Genomic DNA, 16,986 nt, shown 5'->3' on the forward strand with positions numbered 1-16,986 from the left:
AAGCCAGATAATTGTCTGAGGTGTCTAAAAAGTTTCAAAATGTCCCTTACAGCAGCAGTCTCAACTTTTTTGGCACCAGGGACCGGTTTCATGGAAGACAATTTTTCCACGGGCCAGGGAGAGGGATGATTCAAGTGCATTACATTTATTGTGCAGTCAAACCTCACTGCTAATGATAATCTGTATTTGCAGCTGCTCCCCAGCACTAGCATCACCGCCTCAGCTCCACCTCAGATCATCAGGCATTAGATCCTCATAAGGAGCACGCAACCTAGATCCCTGGCATGCACAGTTCCCCGCCTATGAGAATCTAGCGCAGCTGCTCATCTGACAGGAGGCAGAGCTTACGCGGTGATGCCAGCAACGGGGAGTGGCTGTAAATTCAAATGAAGCTTCACTTGCTTGCCCTCCCCTCACCTCCTGCTGTGTGATCCGGTTCCTAACAGGCCACAGAGCAGTACTGTCCACAGCCTGGGAGTTGGGGACCCCAGCCTTACATGACGTATTAGAGCCATGGCATCTCAAATTGGTACAACTTATTTGAGGGCACTTGGGCAATCAATACCAAAACTAAATGTGAATACTCCCTTGAAATAGAAATTCCATGTCTTGGATTTTCTTTTCTTTTTTTTTTTTGAGACAGGGTCTCACTCTGTTGCCAGGGCTGGAGTGCAGTGGAGTCATCATAGCTCACTACAACCTCAAACTCCCGGGCCCCAGTGACCCTACTGCCTCAGCCCCTGGAGTAGCTGGGACTATAGGTGTGTGCCACCATGCCCAACTAAGGTTTTTTCTTTTTTTTTTTTTCCTCATTTTTTGTAGAGGAGGGGTCTTGCTGTTGCCCAGGCTGGTCTTGAAATCCTGGCCTCAGGCAATCCTCCTGCCTCTGCCTCCCAAAGTGTTAGGATTACAGGTGTGAGCCACCACTGGCCTCTTACAATTACTTTAAGGACATAATTGAGTAACTGAATACATGTGCAAAGATGTATGTACATATTTATGTTGATCATAGCACCATCTCTGAACACTTAAATACTCACCAATAATGGATTGGTTAGATTATGGCACATCTATACAATAGGAAACTATGGAGTCATTAAAAATGTCAATAAACCTCTAGGTATTTAGATATGGGAAGATATTCATGATATATTGCTGAGTGTAAAAGCAGGCTACTAAGGCCGGGCGCGGTGGCTCACGCCTGTAATCCTAGCACTCTGGGAGGCCGAGGTGGGCGGATCGTTTGAGCTCAGGAGTTCGAGACCAGCCTGAGCAAGAGCGAGACCCCATCTCTACTAAAAATAGAAAGAAATTATATGGACAGCTAAAAAATATATATATATAGAAAAAATTAGCCGGGCATGGTGGTGCATGCCTGTAGTCCCAGCTACTCGGGAGGCTGAGACAGGAGGATCGCTTGAGCTCAGGAGTTTGAGGTTGCTGTGAGCTAGGCTGACGCCATGGCACTCACTCTAGCCTGGGCAACAGAGTAAGACTCTGTCTCAAAAAAAAAAAAAAAAAGCAGGCTACTAAACAGAAGAATTACTATGATGCAATTAATGTTTGTGTGTGTACATGTGCAGAGAGATATTTTGGGGACACTGTGTAAAGTCACTTTGTTAAAAGCATGAGTTTTAGTGTTTAAAAAGTCTAGGTTTGAATTTCTGCTCTGCCACTTACTAGCTATAAAATCTTTTTTTGTTGTTGTTAACTTTTAATTTTTTTTTAGAAAGAGGGTCTCACTCTGTCACCTAGGCTGAAACCTTGAACTCCTGGACTCAAGGATCCTCTTGCCGGCCGGGCGCGGTGGCTCACGCCTGTAATCCTAGCACTCTGGGAGGCCGAGGCGGGTGGATTGCTCAAGGTCAGGAGTTCGAGACCAGCCTGAGCGAGACCCCGTCTCTACTAAAAATAGAACGACATTATATGGACAACTAAAAATCTATATAGAAAAAATTAGCCGGGCATAGTGGCGCATGCCTGTAGTCCCAGCTACTCGGGAGGCTGAGGCAGTAGGATCGCTTAAGCCGAGGAGTCTGAGGTTGCTGTGAGCTAAGCTGACACCACGGCACTCACTCTAGCCTGGGCAACAAAGTGAGACTCTGTCTCAACAAAAAAAAAAAAAAAAAAAAAAAAAAAAGGATCCTCTTGCCTCAGCCAGGTCCTGAGTAGCTAGGACTACAGGCATGTGCCACCAAGCCTCGCTAATTTTTTTTTTTTTTTTTGGTAGAGATGGGGATCTTACTTGCTTGCCCAGGCTGGTCTGGAACTCCTGACCTCAAATGATCCTCCCCGCTTGGCCTCCCAAAGTGCTGTAATTACAGGCATAAGCCACTGTGCCCAGCCTAGTTATAAAGTCTTGAGAAAGTTACATAATTTTATAAAATGGGGTTAATAACAACACTTCCCTTAAAGAACTGTTTTAAGCATTAAATGAGCTAATAAATGTTAAATGCTTAGCCTAGTGAAAGGTATGTAATAGTCAGGAAATGCAAGCAATATTGATCTCCGAGTGGTGAGCTTGCAGGTGATATTTTTTGCTTTATTTAGACTTTTTTGTTTGTTTGTTTTTTGTAGAGATGGTGTCTGGCTATTCCCCAGACTGGTCTCAAACTCCTCCCCTCAAGTGATCCACCTCAGCCTCCCAAAGTGCTAGGATTACAGCCATGAGCTACCACACCCAGCCTTCTTCGGACTTTTTGACGGGTGCATGTATTTTGTTTTTTATAATTAAGGTGGGGGGATACAATAAAGCAATTTTTTCTTTCAGGGAAAGGTCTAGCATCTTGATTTTAACTTAAGTGTCTTAAAAATATAAGCTAGTTCTCCAGAAAGAAACCTAAAAAGGTCACAAACAAGTAACAGGAACAATAAATGCCTGCCCTGAATTCAAATGGGTGCCATACGATCCCTGTCATTTGATGATGTGAACAGGCAAACAAAGCATTTATTTAGGGTGGGAAGAGGGAAAGAAACTCTTTTTTTGTATTCAATTGTGAAACATTTATAAAATATATTCAAGTCTATAGAACATCTCCCATTCAGAATCACTGTGGGTCTGGGGCTTTACTGTATTCAATAGTCACAACTCACAGTATATCAAAAGCTTAAGTGTATCCTCTTTTAATCCTCAAAATCACCTTATGTGGAAGGAAGGCATTAGCCCATTTTAAAAATAAGAATGGGGCCAGGTGCAGTGGCTCACGCCTGTGATCCTGGCACTCTGGGAGCCTGAGGTGGGAAGATCGCTTGAGTTCAGGAGTTTGAGAGCAGCCTGAGCAAGATCAAGACCCTGTCTCTACAAAAAACAGAAAAATTAGCCATTAGCCGGGCGTGGTGGTGTTTGCCCCTGTAGTTCCAGCTACTGGGGAGGCTGAGGCAGGAGGATCGCTTGAGCATAGGAGTTGAAGGTTGCAGTGAGCTAAGATGAGGCCACTGCACTCTAGGCAGGGTGACAGAGTGAGACCTTGTCTCAAAAAAGAAAAAAAAAGGGAGGCTCAGGGATATTAATTTTCCCAAGGTCACACAACAATCAAGTGAAGAGTCAGGATTCAAAACCAAGTTTATCTTATTTTAAAACCATATATAAACCATATTTTTAAAACACACATTTACACATATGTACATATATGTGTGTATATCAATATATACAGATTAAACAATTCAAGCTGTACAGAGAGTATACAATGAACAAGTAAATCTTCCCCCTACCCTTGGGGAGATACCTGGTGCACATGCAAGCATTAACGTATCTGCATTGCTTCCCCGTCTTTTTTTTTTTTAATCTTTTTAACTCAATTAGCAGTATACTTATACACCTGCGGTCCCCAACCCCTGGGCTGCGGACTGGTAGCGGTCCGTGGCCTGTTAGAGACCGGGCAGCAGAGCTCTGCTGCCCCTCACCCCCCCACCCCCACCCCCGCACTTCTGCGGAAAAATTGTCTTCCATGAAACTTAGGAATCCGGGGGCCGCGTGCAGCAGGAGTGAGTGGCAGCAGGAGGTGAGTGGCGGGCCAGCGAGCGCCATCTGTATTGACAGCCGGGCGGCAGCGCTCACATCACCGCCTGAGCTCCAGCCCCACCCCCTTCCGTGGAAAAATTGTCTTCCATGAAATCGGTCTCTCATGCCAAAAAGGTTGGGGACTGCTGCCATACACCACTGTACTTCTTACTTTGTAGATCTTGGAGACCTCCCTCCCTTTCTCACTCTTTTATTAAATAGCTACCGAAATGCCATAGTATGGTTGTCTTATAATGTATTTGATCAGACCCCCACTGTGGGACCTTCTAATTGTTTCGGGTCTTCCACTACCGCAAACAACACTGCAATGATTATCCTGAACATATATACCTTTAGGACAGGTGGGTGTAATTGGTAGGATCCATTCCTAGAGGTTGTCTTGTAATGTATTTGATCAGACCCCCGCTGTGGGACCTTCTAATTGTTTCGGGTCTTCCACTACCGCAAACAACACTGCAATGATTATCCTGAACATATATACCTTTAGGACAGGTGGGTGTAATTGGTAGGATCCATTCCCATAGGTGAGAATGCTAAGCACGCTCCTTTTTGACAGAAGGCACCATCTTGCCCCCTTCCCCAGGCTACACCATTTATCCTCCACCATCAGTGTACCCCATTTCCCACACGATCCCGACATACAGAGCCATGCTCCTAAACCACCACTAAGCTATGAAGCTGGAAGAGCCTTTCTGCCAGGAACTTCTTGTTCCAGGTACTAATCTCACAAAGAAATGAAGTTGTTTCTCTGCTAAAAATTTACACCCTAAGAGCCTTAATCAACCAAATGTAACATGTGGCTCTTGTTTGGGTCCCTTTTTTTGGATTTTGATTCAAACCAACCAACTGTGAAAAAATCTACAACACTTTACTCTCAAAAATATTAATAAAAAAGGAAAAAATGTGCGGGACAATCAAAATTTAGAACACTGTGGATAGGAGATGATATTAAGGAATTACTGTGACTTTTTTAGGTATAAAAGTGGTATTATTTTTAAAAGAACGTTCTTATCTTTTAGAGAATAAACAAAAGTATTTTCAGATAATTATATGCTACCTGGGATTTCTTTCAAAATAATCAGGGGTGGGGGTGGATGGAAGGTTACAGGTGAAACAGGATTGCTATGTGCTCATAACTGCTGGAGCTGGGTTCATGGGTTCATGATTCACTAGTACTATTCAGCTTTTATGTATGCTTGGGATTTCCCAAAAATGACAAAAAAAATCACCCTCTGACCAACGGCTTTTCATTACAATTTTTTTTTTTAAGTATGGTAAAAAGAATACCCCAATATAGTATAAAATTTACCCTTTTAATCATTTTTAAGTGTGCAGTAGAGGAGTGTTAAGTATATTCACATTGTTTTATAATATCTCTGGAACTTTTTCATCTTGTAAAACTGAAACTTTTATTTTTTTCTTTTTTCACACATGGAACTCCTGTGAAACACTGAAAGTTTATACCCACTGAACAACTCCTCATTTCCCCCTTCCCCCAGCCAGCCCCTGGTAACCATGCTTCCATGTTCTGACTACTACCGATACTTCAAATAAGTGGAATCATACAGTATTTGTGTATGGCTTATTTATTATTATTTATATACATTATGGCTTTTGCAACTGGCTTATTTCATTCAGCATAATGTCCTCAAGGTTCCTCAATACTGGAGTATGTATCAGAACTTCATTTTTTTTTTTTAAGGCTGAACTATATTCCATTGTATGTATGTACCACATTTTCTCTATGCATTTATTTGACAATGGATATTTGGGCTGCTTCCACCTCTTGGCTATTGTGAATAACCCTGCAGTGAAAAGGGGTGTGCTCAATGGCTTTCCATTTTAATCAAATTGCCATTCAGCTGGGTAGAGAGTCGTAGCAAAAGCTGTGTTTAAAAGTGGCCTAAATAACAAAAAAGAGACTCACATATACCTGAGATTGAAGCCCAGCTCTACCACTCTTAGTTCTGGCACTCTGCACAAGTTCCTTACCTTTGTGAGCCTATTTCCTCATCTGTAAAATGGGACTACCACCAATGCCCTGCTCCTTGGGGCTATGTAAGGAGGAGATGAGGATAAGCATCCAGTGACTGGCCCACAAGAGGTGCCTTCTGCTCTGACCCAATTTATAGAAGAAAAAAACCTGAGACCTGGACAGGGAAGTAACGTAGCACACTGAGTTAATAAGTGGCAAAGCAAGCAGAAACCAGGTTGTCTTGGCTCCAAAGTCCATGGCCTTTTTTCCACACCAACATGTCCTAAATGTCAGTCATCTGATTGTCCCTTCACAATAACAGCACCATCTGTACTATTATTTACTTAAGATTTTTCTTTAAATCTTTCTTTCTTTCTTTTCAGAGACATCACATGTGTCTATTTTTTTTATTTTTTTGTAAAGACAGGGTCTTGCTATGTTGCCCAGGCTGGTCTTGAACTCCTGGCCTCAAGCAATCCTCCCACCTCAGCCTCCCAAAGCACTGGGATCACAGCTATGAGCCCCCACGCCATGCCTAAATCTACTTTCTTTTACCATAAATTTATTTTAAAAAGAATCCTTATATCACTACCGTGAATAGAAAATTAGTATGATGTGTTATAAATGGAAGATAACTGTGAAAACAAATATAAGGACACACAACAATGTTATTAAATTCTAGCTAGATACTATAGCTTATCTAAGGCCTGAGATTTGATTTCTATTGGTTTGAAAGGGTTTGATTTGATCTCTATTGGTTAGCAAGTGTTAAGAAATAGACTGGCACCAAACAAATATAGTATCCTCCTTGACATAGTCTGAAGAACCAAAAGTGAGCTTAAAAGAGAATAGCTCTCCCCATGGCATTCAACATAATTCCAGATGTTGTGTGTGTCACCTAAAGTCTCCTCCTGTTCCACCTGGTTCAGCTCTGCAGAATATAAGGCCCCACACAGACCCTCCAAACCAGAATTGTGTTTAATCAAGATCCCTGGGCCAGGTGCGGTGGCTCACACCTGTAATCCTAGCACTCTGGGAGGCTGAGGTGGGAGGATCAATTCAGGGCAGGAGTTCAAGACCAGCCTGAGCAAGAGCAAGACCCCATCTATACTAAAAATAGAAAAATTAGCTAGGCGTGGTGGCACATTCCTATGGTCTCAGCTACTCGGGAGGCTGAGGCGGGGGATCCGATCGCTTGAGCCCAGGAGTTTGAGGTTGCTGTGAGCTAGGCTGATGCCATGGCCCCTCTACTCAAGGCAACAGAGTGAGACACTGTCTAAAAAAAATAACAAAAAGACCCCTGGTAATTCATGCCTATACATGCTACCTCTACAGTATACAGTTCCCAAAGTTGATCAAACAGAATTTCTTATAAATCATAGACTTTATTTCAGTAACATAATGAGTTAAATACTTTTAAAAAATTCCTCTTCCAAAGTCCATCAGAACTGTCTTGGTTCACTGTCCAATTCTATAACGATATGCAGCTCACACAGTGCACATAACTGATATTGTACATACAATATTTCTGATTAATGTTGTCAACAAACAGCTTATTCAGATAATGAAGGGTTTAAATGCCAAAGGCCCACATTCAGGGTCCTACTCACAGGGAATTCTCCATCAGAAAGAAAAATGGGGCCAGGTATAGTGACTCACACCTGCAATCCTAGCACTCTGGGAGGCTGAGGCAGGAGGATTGTTTGAGGTCATGAGTTTGAGACCAGCCTGAGCAAGAGCGACACCCCATCTCCACAAAAAATAGAAAAATTAGCCTCGTGTGGTCCAGCTTCTCAGGATGCTGGGGCAGGAGAATTGCTTGAGACCAGGAGTTTGAGGTTGCAGTGAGCTATGATGACGCCACTGCATTCTAGCCAGGGCAACAGTGCAAGACCTTGTCTCAAGAGAAATGGATTAAGGAGAATACTTTAGGGCATGTGAATTATATTTAATAAAGCTGGGGTTTTTTTTAAAGATACTTTTAGAGAATCCTAAGAAGGGAAATGTACAAGTTCTTTAGAATTTTTTAAAGTTCTAATTTTTCACAAACCACTTATTTAGAATCGTTCTCTTATGAGGCTGAGAGAGAAGCAGATGTTCCCTACAACAGCATATGTGATTATAAAAAGGTGGAAACAACTTAAATGCCCAATGCTAGGGAAAGTTTAGGAGTTATCAACACATGGGAAAATGGTTATGAAACAATGTTAAGTGAACATTTCCAAATACAAAATGGGAGACAGACTTTGAATACATCTATCTAAAAATATATCTGCGAATGGTCAAGTAAGCTAAAATCTGAGTTTGGATACCATCATGGATAATTCCCCCCCCAAAATTATAATAATGTCTTTTTTTTTTTTTTTTTTTTTTTGAGACAGAGTCTCACTCTGTTGCCCAGGCTAGAGTGAGTGCCATGGCATCAGCCTAGCTCACAGCAACCTCAAACTCCTGGGCTCAAGCGATCCTTCTGCCTCAGCCTCCCGAGTGGCTGGGACTACAGGCATGCGCCACCATGCCTGGCTAATTTTTTCTATATATATGCTTTTAGTTGTCCATATAATTTCTTTCTATTTTTAGTAGAGACGGCGTGTCGCTCTTGCTCAGGCTGGTCTCGAACTCCTGACCTCGAGCAATCCTCCCGCCTCGGCCTCCCAGAGTGCTAGGATTACAGGCGTGAGCCATCGTGCCTGGCCCTATAATGTCTATCTTTTCAGCATAAACACTACCTTGTTAAAATTTAAGGGGGCTGCCTTTATAATTAAAAATTTTTAACAATTAAAGTATCTAGGCCGGGCGCGGTGGCTCACGCCTGTAATCCTAGCACTCTGGGAGGCCGAGGCGGGTGGATCGCTCGAGGTCAGGAGTTCGAGACCAGCCTGAGCAAGAGCGAGACCCCGTCTCTACTAAAAATAAAAAGAAATTATATGGCCAACTAAAAATATATAGAGAAAAAATTAGCTGGGCATGGTGGTGCATGTCTGTAGTCCCAGCCACTCGGGAGGCTGAGGCAGTAGGATCGCTTAAGCCCAGGAGTTTGAGCTAGGCTCAGCTAGTGAGCTAGGCTGACGCCACGGCACTCACTCTAGCCCAGGCAACAAAGTGAGACTCTGTCTCAAAAAAATAAAAAAATAAAAAAAAATAAAGTATCTAGTCTAAAGAAATCACCAATGCAGACAGAGGTTTACACAAAGATAATCATTAAGATGTTCTCTGTAGCATTATTCATAACACTTAAATACTGAAAATAGCCTAAATGACAATGGAGAAATAGGTAAGAATTGCACATCTATAAGATAAAATGTATCTAGGAATATATGTGCATATGGACAGAAAAATGTTAAATGGTGGTTATTTCTGGGTGGTGGGACTGAAGGTGAATCCTATTTACTTTAATCTTTTCAGGGTTTTCCTCAATGGGAAATTTATTATTTGTATAATCAGGAAAAAAAATTCTATTAAAAAAAAAAAAAAGCAGCAGCAGCAGCAGGCTGGGTGAGTGGCTCATGTACGTAATCCCAGCACTTAGGGAGGCTGAGGCAAAAGGATCACTTGAGGACAGGCATTTGAGACCAGCCTAGGCAACAAAGTGAGACCCCATCTCTGCCAAAAAAAAGTGAGCTGAGCATGGTGGTGCACACCTGTAGTCCCAGCTACTTGGGAGGCTGAGGTGGAAGGATCACTTGAGCCCAGGAGTTTGAAGCTGCAGTGAACTATGATTGCACCACCTCACTAGAGCCCAGGCTACAGAGCAAGACCCTGTCTCTAAATAAATAGATAGATTTTAAAAAGGTGATGATTGGACAACCAAAGAAGGGAAAACATTGCATACATTTCTTAGGCTAGAACCTAATTTATTATTGCAGATCTTGCAAAACCAGTAACTATTTCCACCAAGGACTGACTGTCTTCTTGTGGTTATCTTTAAGTAACTTGAGCTGATATTTTATCTTACCTGGATGGAATCTTTTATGATTTACCAGCTAGAATTTTTGCTTAGGTTCTCGAAATGTGTTATAAAGTAATGATTACTGCAATCCACTAAGCTGCCAGAGATTGTGCTGTGAGCTTTTAGTTTCTGTCTAATTTATGTCACACACAAAAGCCCAAGCAAGCCCTTCCTGAAACCACTGCTGAAGGTGATATGAAAGACCCCAGAGTGGGAAACAGTATGTTAAATCCCAAGCTCCCAATAATCTATGGCAATTTCTATTTCACTTGGACCCACTTCCATTTATACACTATGTTCAAGTAAGACAAAATGCAAGTGCTGCAAATATCTTGCCAAAAACTTTAAAAATAAAACCACACCCACCATGATTATCACTGGTTCCCTCTCTAATGCAAATTATGATTTAAATAAATCAGCATACTAAAGATAGATCTGCCTGTGTGTGAAGAGCTCAATGCCCGCAATCAATGTGACAAAGTGAGGAGACACAATGTGTCACCATGATTAACTGAGCCTTAAACAAGAACATCCCAAGTGCAGTGCAGATGTATGATGCTGATAAGATGGGCTGATTGTAATGCTCTCCGACTGCCAAGAAATACATGTTAAAAGCCCGACCAGAAGGTCTGGGTGAAAGCCCAGCATGAAGTCACCACGGAAGGAGAAAATATCACCCAACTCAAGGCTCAGTCTTTTGGGCAGGGATTGAAAGGCCTTGAAAAAACTGTCCCAAGTCTAAGAATGGGGGGAGAGAGGGGCAGAGAGGTTGAGTTACTTGCTGCAAGTCACACCCAGGTCCCACTGCCTTTTCCCCACAGAATTTCCTGTGATGGCGTAGGCCTTGACCATGAAATCTTTCTAAGAGTCTGGAGAGATAGGAGCTGTTGAAAGGGAAAAAATGAGCCCATAGGGCAGAGAGGGAAAACTAAGGCTTTATGAGATTGAATCTTTTAAAATTAGTCAGCAGGTGTTACACAGGACTTTAGTCACCCTCTTCTCACCCAGTGTAGATATTATCACCAGAACCAAGAACAGTTTTGGGCTAAATGACTCAGAATACAAACTCACAGTTCCTACCAGTTTCAGCTGTTTCAGCCCTCGAATTAGACCACTAAGAACTGTAAGAGGTGGCCTATCTTATCGAATTAGATATCTGTTTGACACCCATCATTATGCTAAAATAGCTAAAGGGCTTGGTGGCTCACACCTGCAATCCTAGCACTTTGGGAGGAATTGCTTGAGGCCAGGAGTTGAGACCAGCCCAGAAAAGAGCAAGACCCCTCTCTATAAAAAAAAGAAAATTTAGCAGGGCCACGTGTCTCATGCCTGTAGTCCGAGTGACCTACCATGACGCTACTGCACTCTAGCCTGGGCGACAGGGCAAGACCCTGTCTCAATAAAACTTTTTTTTTTTAAATTAGTTACCCAGGTATGGAAGAGAAAGGCTTTTGACAAAACACCAGGGATGTGGTCACCGTCCACCTGAAAAACAGATGAACAAGTGAGTGGTAGAAAGAGCAACAGACTTGGAGTCAGCAGATGTGGGGAAGTTATTTGACTTTTTTATGCCTCTACTTTCCTCTTCTGGAAACCTGTTACAGGGTTGCTGTGATGTCTAAATGAAACATCTGTAAGGTGCTTAGAACAGTGCTTGGCTCAATAAATGTTAGCTATTATTATTATTTTCATTGTCATGACCATTGGCGTGTCCTAGTTTTGCTCCTGATTACCTAGATGAGTACGTCTCAAACTTTACCGTGCACAGGAAACACCCAGGGATCCTGGTATAATGCACACTCTGGTTTATTAGATCTAGGCCTAGGTTTTGCATCTCTACCAAGCTCCCAGGTACACAGGTACCTTTGTCATGCAGAGTACACTTCAAGCAGCACGAATCTGCCTAACCCAGCTCCTAGCAGCTGCTTAATATCACCCACAAAACAAGCAAACTCTCTGCAACTCAATGTCTTCATCTGTAAACTGGGAATACATGTTCCACATCTCAACTGACTGAAAATTAGTAAATGAGAATGCACAGGAAAGAGCATTCTAAACTGCAAAGTTATACAAGTGGTAGTGGCAAGGCTATTAGTCTTACTATTCACAATGTTGAATTTACAACATTGTAATGCCCAAGTTTACAAGAGTAGTTATTGCAATATATAAAAACAAGGCTTGAATTCCCTTGCTCAGAAGAGATACTCCATTCAAGAATCCTCTAGGAATTCTGGCAGAACACAACAGATTTTCAAGGGATTCCCAAATCAAAAGCTCTGAAACTTTAGAACTGTCCTTCGGTGGCCAGGAAAGAACTACTTTGGCAGGGAGAGGGTGGCCATTGGAGGCATCGAGAGCGAGCTTCGCTAGTGAGTCTACTCCCTCTCCCGGAGCTGGCCAGCCTCCTTCAGCCTCCATCAGCCAAGATCCTGAGTCAGAACAGCGATGCCAACAGCACAAGACAGATGGGCACTGCCCTGACAAGGCCCACACCTGCTGCTCCACAAGCCGGCAAACAGTCAGCCTGTGGGAAAAGCAGTGTGGTTTTATTGGTTTGTTTGTTTTGTTTTGTTGGTCTAAGGTAGATGCTTTAATCAGATGTACCTGGCTACTTCCTTCCACATAATCTGCGATTTCCTCCTCACAGATTATAAAGTATGATGTTCATACCTTGTGCCTCTCCTCTAAGGGGTTCAAAGTGAACTATGGCTAGTTCTTCCTCACAGGGGCCCTTACCAAGAAGTCCCCTCATCATTTCAGAGGCAGATGGCACCTCCAAAACCCAGGAGTCATCCTTAATTCCTCCCACTCCCTCACCGCCGCCCCCCACACCATCCTGCTTGTTCTACCTTCAAAACACATCCCCAATCCATCCTTTCTTACTATCTCCACTGCCACCACCCTAGAAGGCCACCATTACCTCTCACCTAAACTCCGACCTAGTCTCCTGGCTGCCACTCCTACGCCCTCTAAAATTCACTGGCCACATAGAGGCCAGAGTGATTTTTCTAAAAAACAAAAAATAGATCATGTCACTCCCCCTTTCATAGCTATCAATGGTTCCTACCGCTTTTAAGAACAAAATCCCAACTCCTTACTCCAGCCTATAGGGCCCTATATGATCCGAGACCCCTCCTACATCCGCCCACCTCTCGGCTCCCTCTGACTCACCTGCCCCAGCCATCCTAAGTCTTCTTGCAGTTCCCGGAACTTACCAAGCTTGTTCCCACGTCAGAGCTTTTCCCTGTGCTCTTCCTTCTGACACATCTTCAAATGGCTGGTCGCTCCCTGGGAGCAAATCTCAGTAAAAATGTCACTGCTTTAGAGAGCCCTTTTCTGACTGTCCACTTAAAGCAGCAGCATCCCCAATCCTCTGGAGAAGTTACTCTCTGTGACATCACTGTTTTATTGTCTTCACATCACTTATTTCTATCCAAATTACCTTGTTCATTTATTGATTTATTTTTCTGTTTGCTACTACTGGAACATAAGCTGCATGAGAGCAAGGATGGTTCTACCATCGTATCTCCAAGCTGGAACAGAACTGATATATACCAGATGCTCAGCAAATGTTGAATAAATAAAACCAAGAGAGCACAGTGGCAAGAGCATGGAACTTGGAGTCAGAAGACCTGGATTCCAATGGGAAATGGGCTACTTACTAGCAGCATGGCTTCTCCTCCCTCAGGTTCCTTGACTGTAAAATAGGGATCTTAATCTGCACCTGACTTTCCTCGAAGGGTTATTGATGAGACCAAGTGAGTAAAGGCAGGTGTAAGCATTTTTGTAAACCATTATGCACTATACAGAGAGTATTGTATTGTTAACCACCCTCTTTCTCGGGGACCCATAAATTAATGAATGAAAAGGCTTAAGGGGCCATGTGAGGCTTCTAATCCAGGTACCTAAAACAAGCCTAGGGATACAATAGAAAAGATTTGCATCAGAGGCTTTATGCACCAGGGGCAAATGCAACATATAAATTCATTTAAAGAAGTCAAATCATGTCAAGTGCTAGTAATTTGCAAATTAAGCTCAGGTTTCTTGAAGGATATGGAGATAGGATTGAGCTCTACATCCTCCATACGACTGGCATAGAGGGATTTAACACACATTTTCCTGAACTGGGTGCTGAGCTACCAAAACTGGCATCCTGTAATCATCTTTCACCTTTCTTTGCAACCCATTGTGGCAAAGGATTACAGGTTCCTGGGGCAATGCTATAATAATATCAACATTTACATAATGCTATGATGGCTACTGTTCCATTCTTGCAATGACCCTGTGAAGTTGAGAGACCTGGTATTATCACATCCTTTTAACCTTTTTTTATTTTTTTTTGAGACAGAGTCTCACTCTGTTGCCCAGGCTAGAGTGAGTGCCATGGCGTCAGCCTAGCTCACAGCAACCTCAAACTCCTGGGCTCAAGCGATCCTCCTGCCTCAGCCTCCTGAGTAGCTGGGACTACAGGCATGTGCCACCATGCCTGGCTAACTTTTTTCTATACATATTTTTAGCTGTCCATATAATTTCTTTCTATGTTTAGTAGACACGGGGGTCTCGCTCTTGCTAAGGCTGGTCTCGAACTCCTGAGCTCAAACGATCCTCCTGCCTTGGCCTCTCAGAGTGCTAGGATTACAGGCATGAGCCACTGTGCCCAGCCCCTTTTAACTTATTCATTTGAGACAAGGTCTCACTCTGTTGCCCAGACTAGAGTGCAATGGCTGCAACCTCAAACTCCTGGGCTCAAGGGATCCTCTTGCCTCACCCTCCCGAAGTAGCTGGGACTATCGGCTCGTACCATCATACCTGGCTAATTTTTCTATTTTTTGTAGAGATGGGGGGGGGGGGGCGTCTCGCTCTTGCTCAGGCTATTCTCGAACTCCTGAACTCAAGCAATCCTCCCGCCTTGGCCTCCCAGAGTGCTAAGATTACAGGTGTGAGCCACTATGCCGGCCTAAGTACTATTATTATCCCCATTCTATACACGAGGAGAGAGCAACACAAAAAGGTGAAGTAAATTGTGGCAGAGCCAAGATTTTAACCCAGGCAGCTTGACTACATGCTTTTAACCACAATTGCACAACACCACTGAAAGGGCCTTCAGTATCATCTAGCCTACTCCCTTCATTTTTATTTTTAATTGACTGATTGAGTGATTGATTAGCAGGGTCTCGCTCTGTCACCTAGACTAGCATGCAGTAGCTCAATCACAGCTCACTGCAACCTCGAACTACTGGGCTCAAGCGATCCCCCTGCCTTGATCTCCCAAAGTGCTGGGATTACAGGCATGAACCACCCACCCAGCTGCCTACTCCCCTCATTTTAAAGAGGAGGGCACAAAGGACAGACAAGCCCCCTTTTAAACATTCCAGGTCTTTTTTCAGGTCCACACTTTGGACGGTATCTATTTAAATGAAGCTTTATGTGTGATCTTGTTTCCTTGCCATTGAAAGAAAAGCCTCCAGCCATAGCAGTTAGAAGTAACAAAAGAATACCCTTGTGGCCTTATGACAGCTACTGTTGGAAAATCAGAGGCAGCAGAGTATGGGGGATAAAATACAGGATTTACCTAGAAATATGTCCAGCTCCATCACTTAATAGGTATAAGATTCTTAGGCAAGTCATTCACTTTTCTGAACCTCAGTTGCCTCAACTGCAAAATGGGGATGACACCACCAGCTACCTGGTAAAGTCTATGTAAAGAGTAAATGAAATAACATACCTGAAAAATGCTTCTGAATCATATACTTGTAAATAGTTACTACTGCTTTAAGCACTTCCCAAGGACATAAAGATGCCCTTTTTCTTCTAGAAGGGTCGAGAAGAAAACCATAACCCCAGCCATCTACAAGGAGTGGACCCCAAGGTTTCACCCACTAGGGCTATCTGCAGAAGTCCACCACCACCCTTGCTCTGAGCAGAATGGAGAAGTAAAACTGGGGGTGGGAGGGATGTCACAGGGATAGAACTATCCACAGGAATTGGTGCTCTACACACCTAAGTCCTACCTGTCCCAAAGTCATCTCCTCCTGGAAGTCTTGCCCTCCTACCCCAGAGATGCCTCATAATATAGCTTGCTGAGCACTTACTACGTGCCAAGCTACTTGCCATGCCCAATCTCATTGGATTTCCACAGTAGCCCATTATCCCATTTTATATATAAGAAAAAGAAGGTTCAAAGAGATTAACTTGCCCAAAGCCACATAGTTACTAAGTGGAGATGCCAAGTCTCTAACTCACTCAGACTTCCAACTGGACTCTTGGCCCCCCATGCTAGCATTTCCTAAGAATTCTCCCTCTTCCCCTCTAAGGCGCTTTCACACACACACACCTCATCATCTTAACTACTCTGAGCAGCAAGTGTTAGGACTCCATTGGACAAACAGGTCAACTGAGGCCAGAGAGGGGAAGGGACTTGCCCAAGGTCACACAGCAACCCAGGGACAGCGCCAAGGTCTGGACCCCAGGCTCTCGCTTCCGTGTCCCCCTCCGGAGCAGGGGCCCTGACCATGGCCCCAGGCCCCCCAGGAGAACTCCGACCCCAGGCAGTCGTGTCTGGGGGTCGGGCTGCGACCCCGCCCGGGGGAGGAGGGGCGAGGCCGCCGGGACAGCCAGAGGATGCCCGGGAGGCAGGGCAGAGGATGCTCCAGCTCGCGGGGCTGCAAAGCCAGGCAGCGGCGACGGCGGCGCGGACGGCCGGGAAAATCGCAGGCGGCCAGAAGGATCTGCCCTGCCCGGGGGCGCCCGGGCCCCTCCCGACTCACCTGCGGCCAGAGCCGAAAGCGGGCGGCGGCGGCGGCGACGGCGGCGGCGGCGGCGGGGGCGGCAAACCCCGGACTCAGCCATTCCCCGTTGCCCCGGATGGGGAGAGACGGAGGCCGCTCACTTCCTTAGTAACCTGGCTCGGCGACCCACTTCCTTAGCAACCTGTGTCAATTTCAATAACTTTATTGGAACAGGGGCGGCGGACGGGGAAGGCTGGCTGGGCGGTGAGGGTTCTTAATGGGTGCCCCACACGCCTCGGTCTTTTCATCCACG

General features: G+C 44.3%; 1 protein-coding gene across 1 annotated transcript in view; it reads right to left on the bottom strand.

Annotated features, from left to right (window-relative positions):
- Positions 1–16,777, bottom strand: part of KIF3B (kinesin family member 3B) — a 42,628-nt gene extending 25,851 nt beyond the window's left edge. Inside the window, exon 1 of the mRNA XM_069495719.1 lies at positions 16,713–16,777. The gene's annotated coding sequence lies outside the window, so the exon portion shown is untranslated. The remainder of the gene's footprint in view (positions 1–16,712) is intronic.
- Between the last annotated feature and the right edge of the window lie 209 nt (positions 16,778–16,986).

Source organism: Eulemur rufifrons, chromosome 20 (assembly GCF_041146395.1).
Source record: "Eulemur rufifrons isolate Redbay chromosome 20, OSU_ERuf_1, whole genome shotgun sequence".
NCBI lineage: Eukaryota > Metazoa > Chordata > Mammalia > Primates > Lemuridae > Eulemur > Eulemur rufifrons.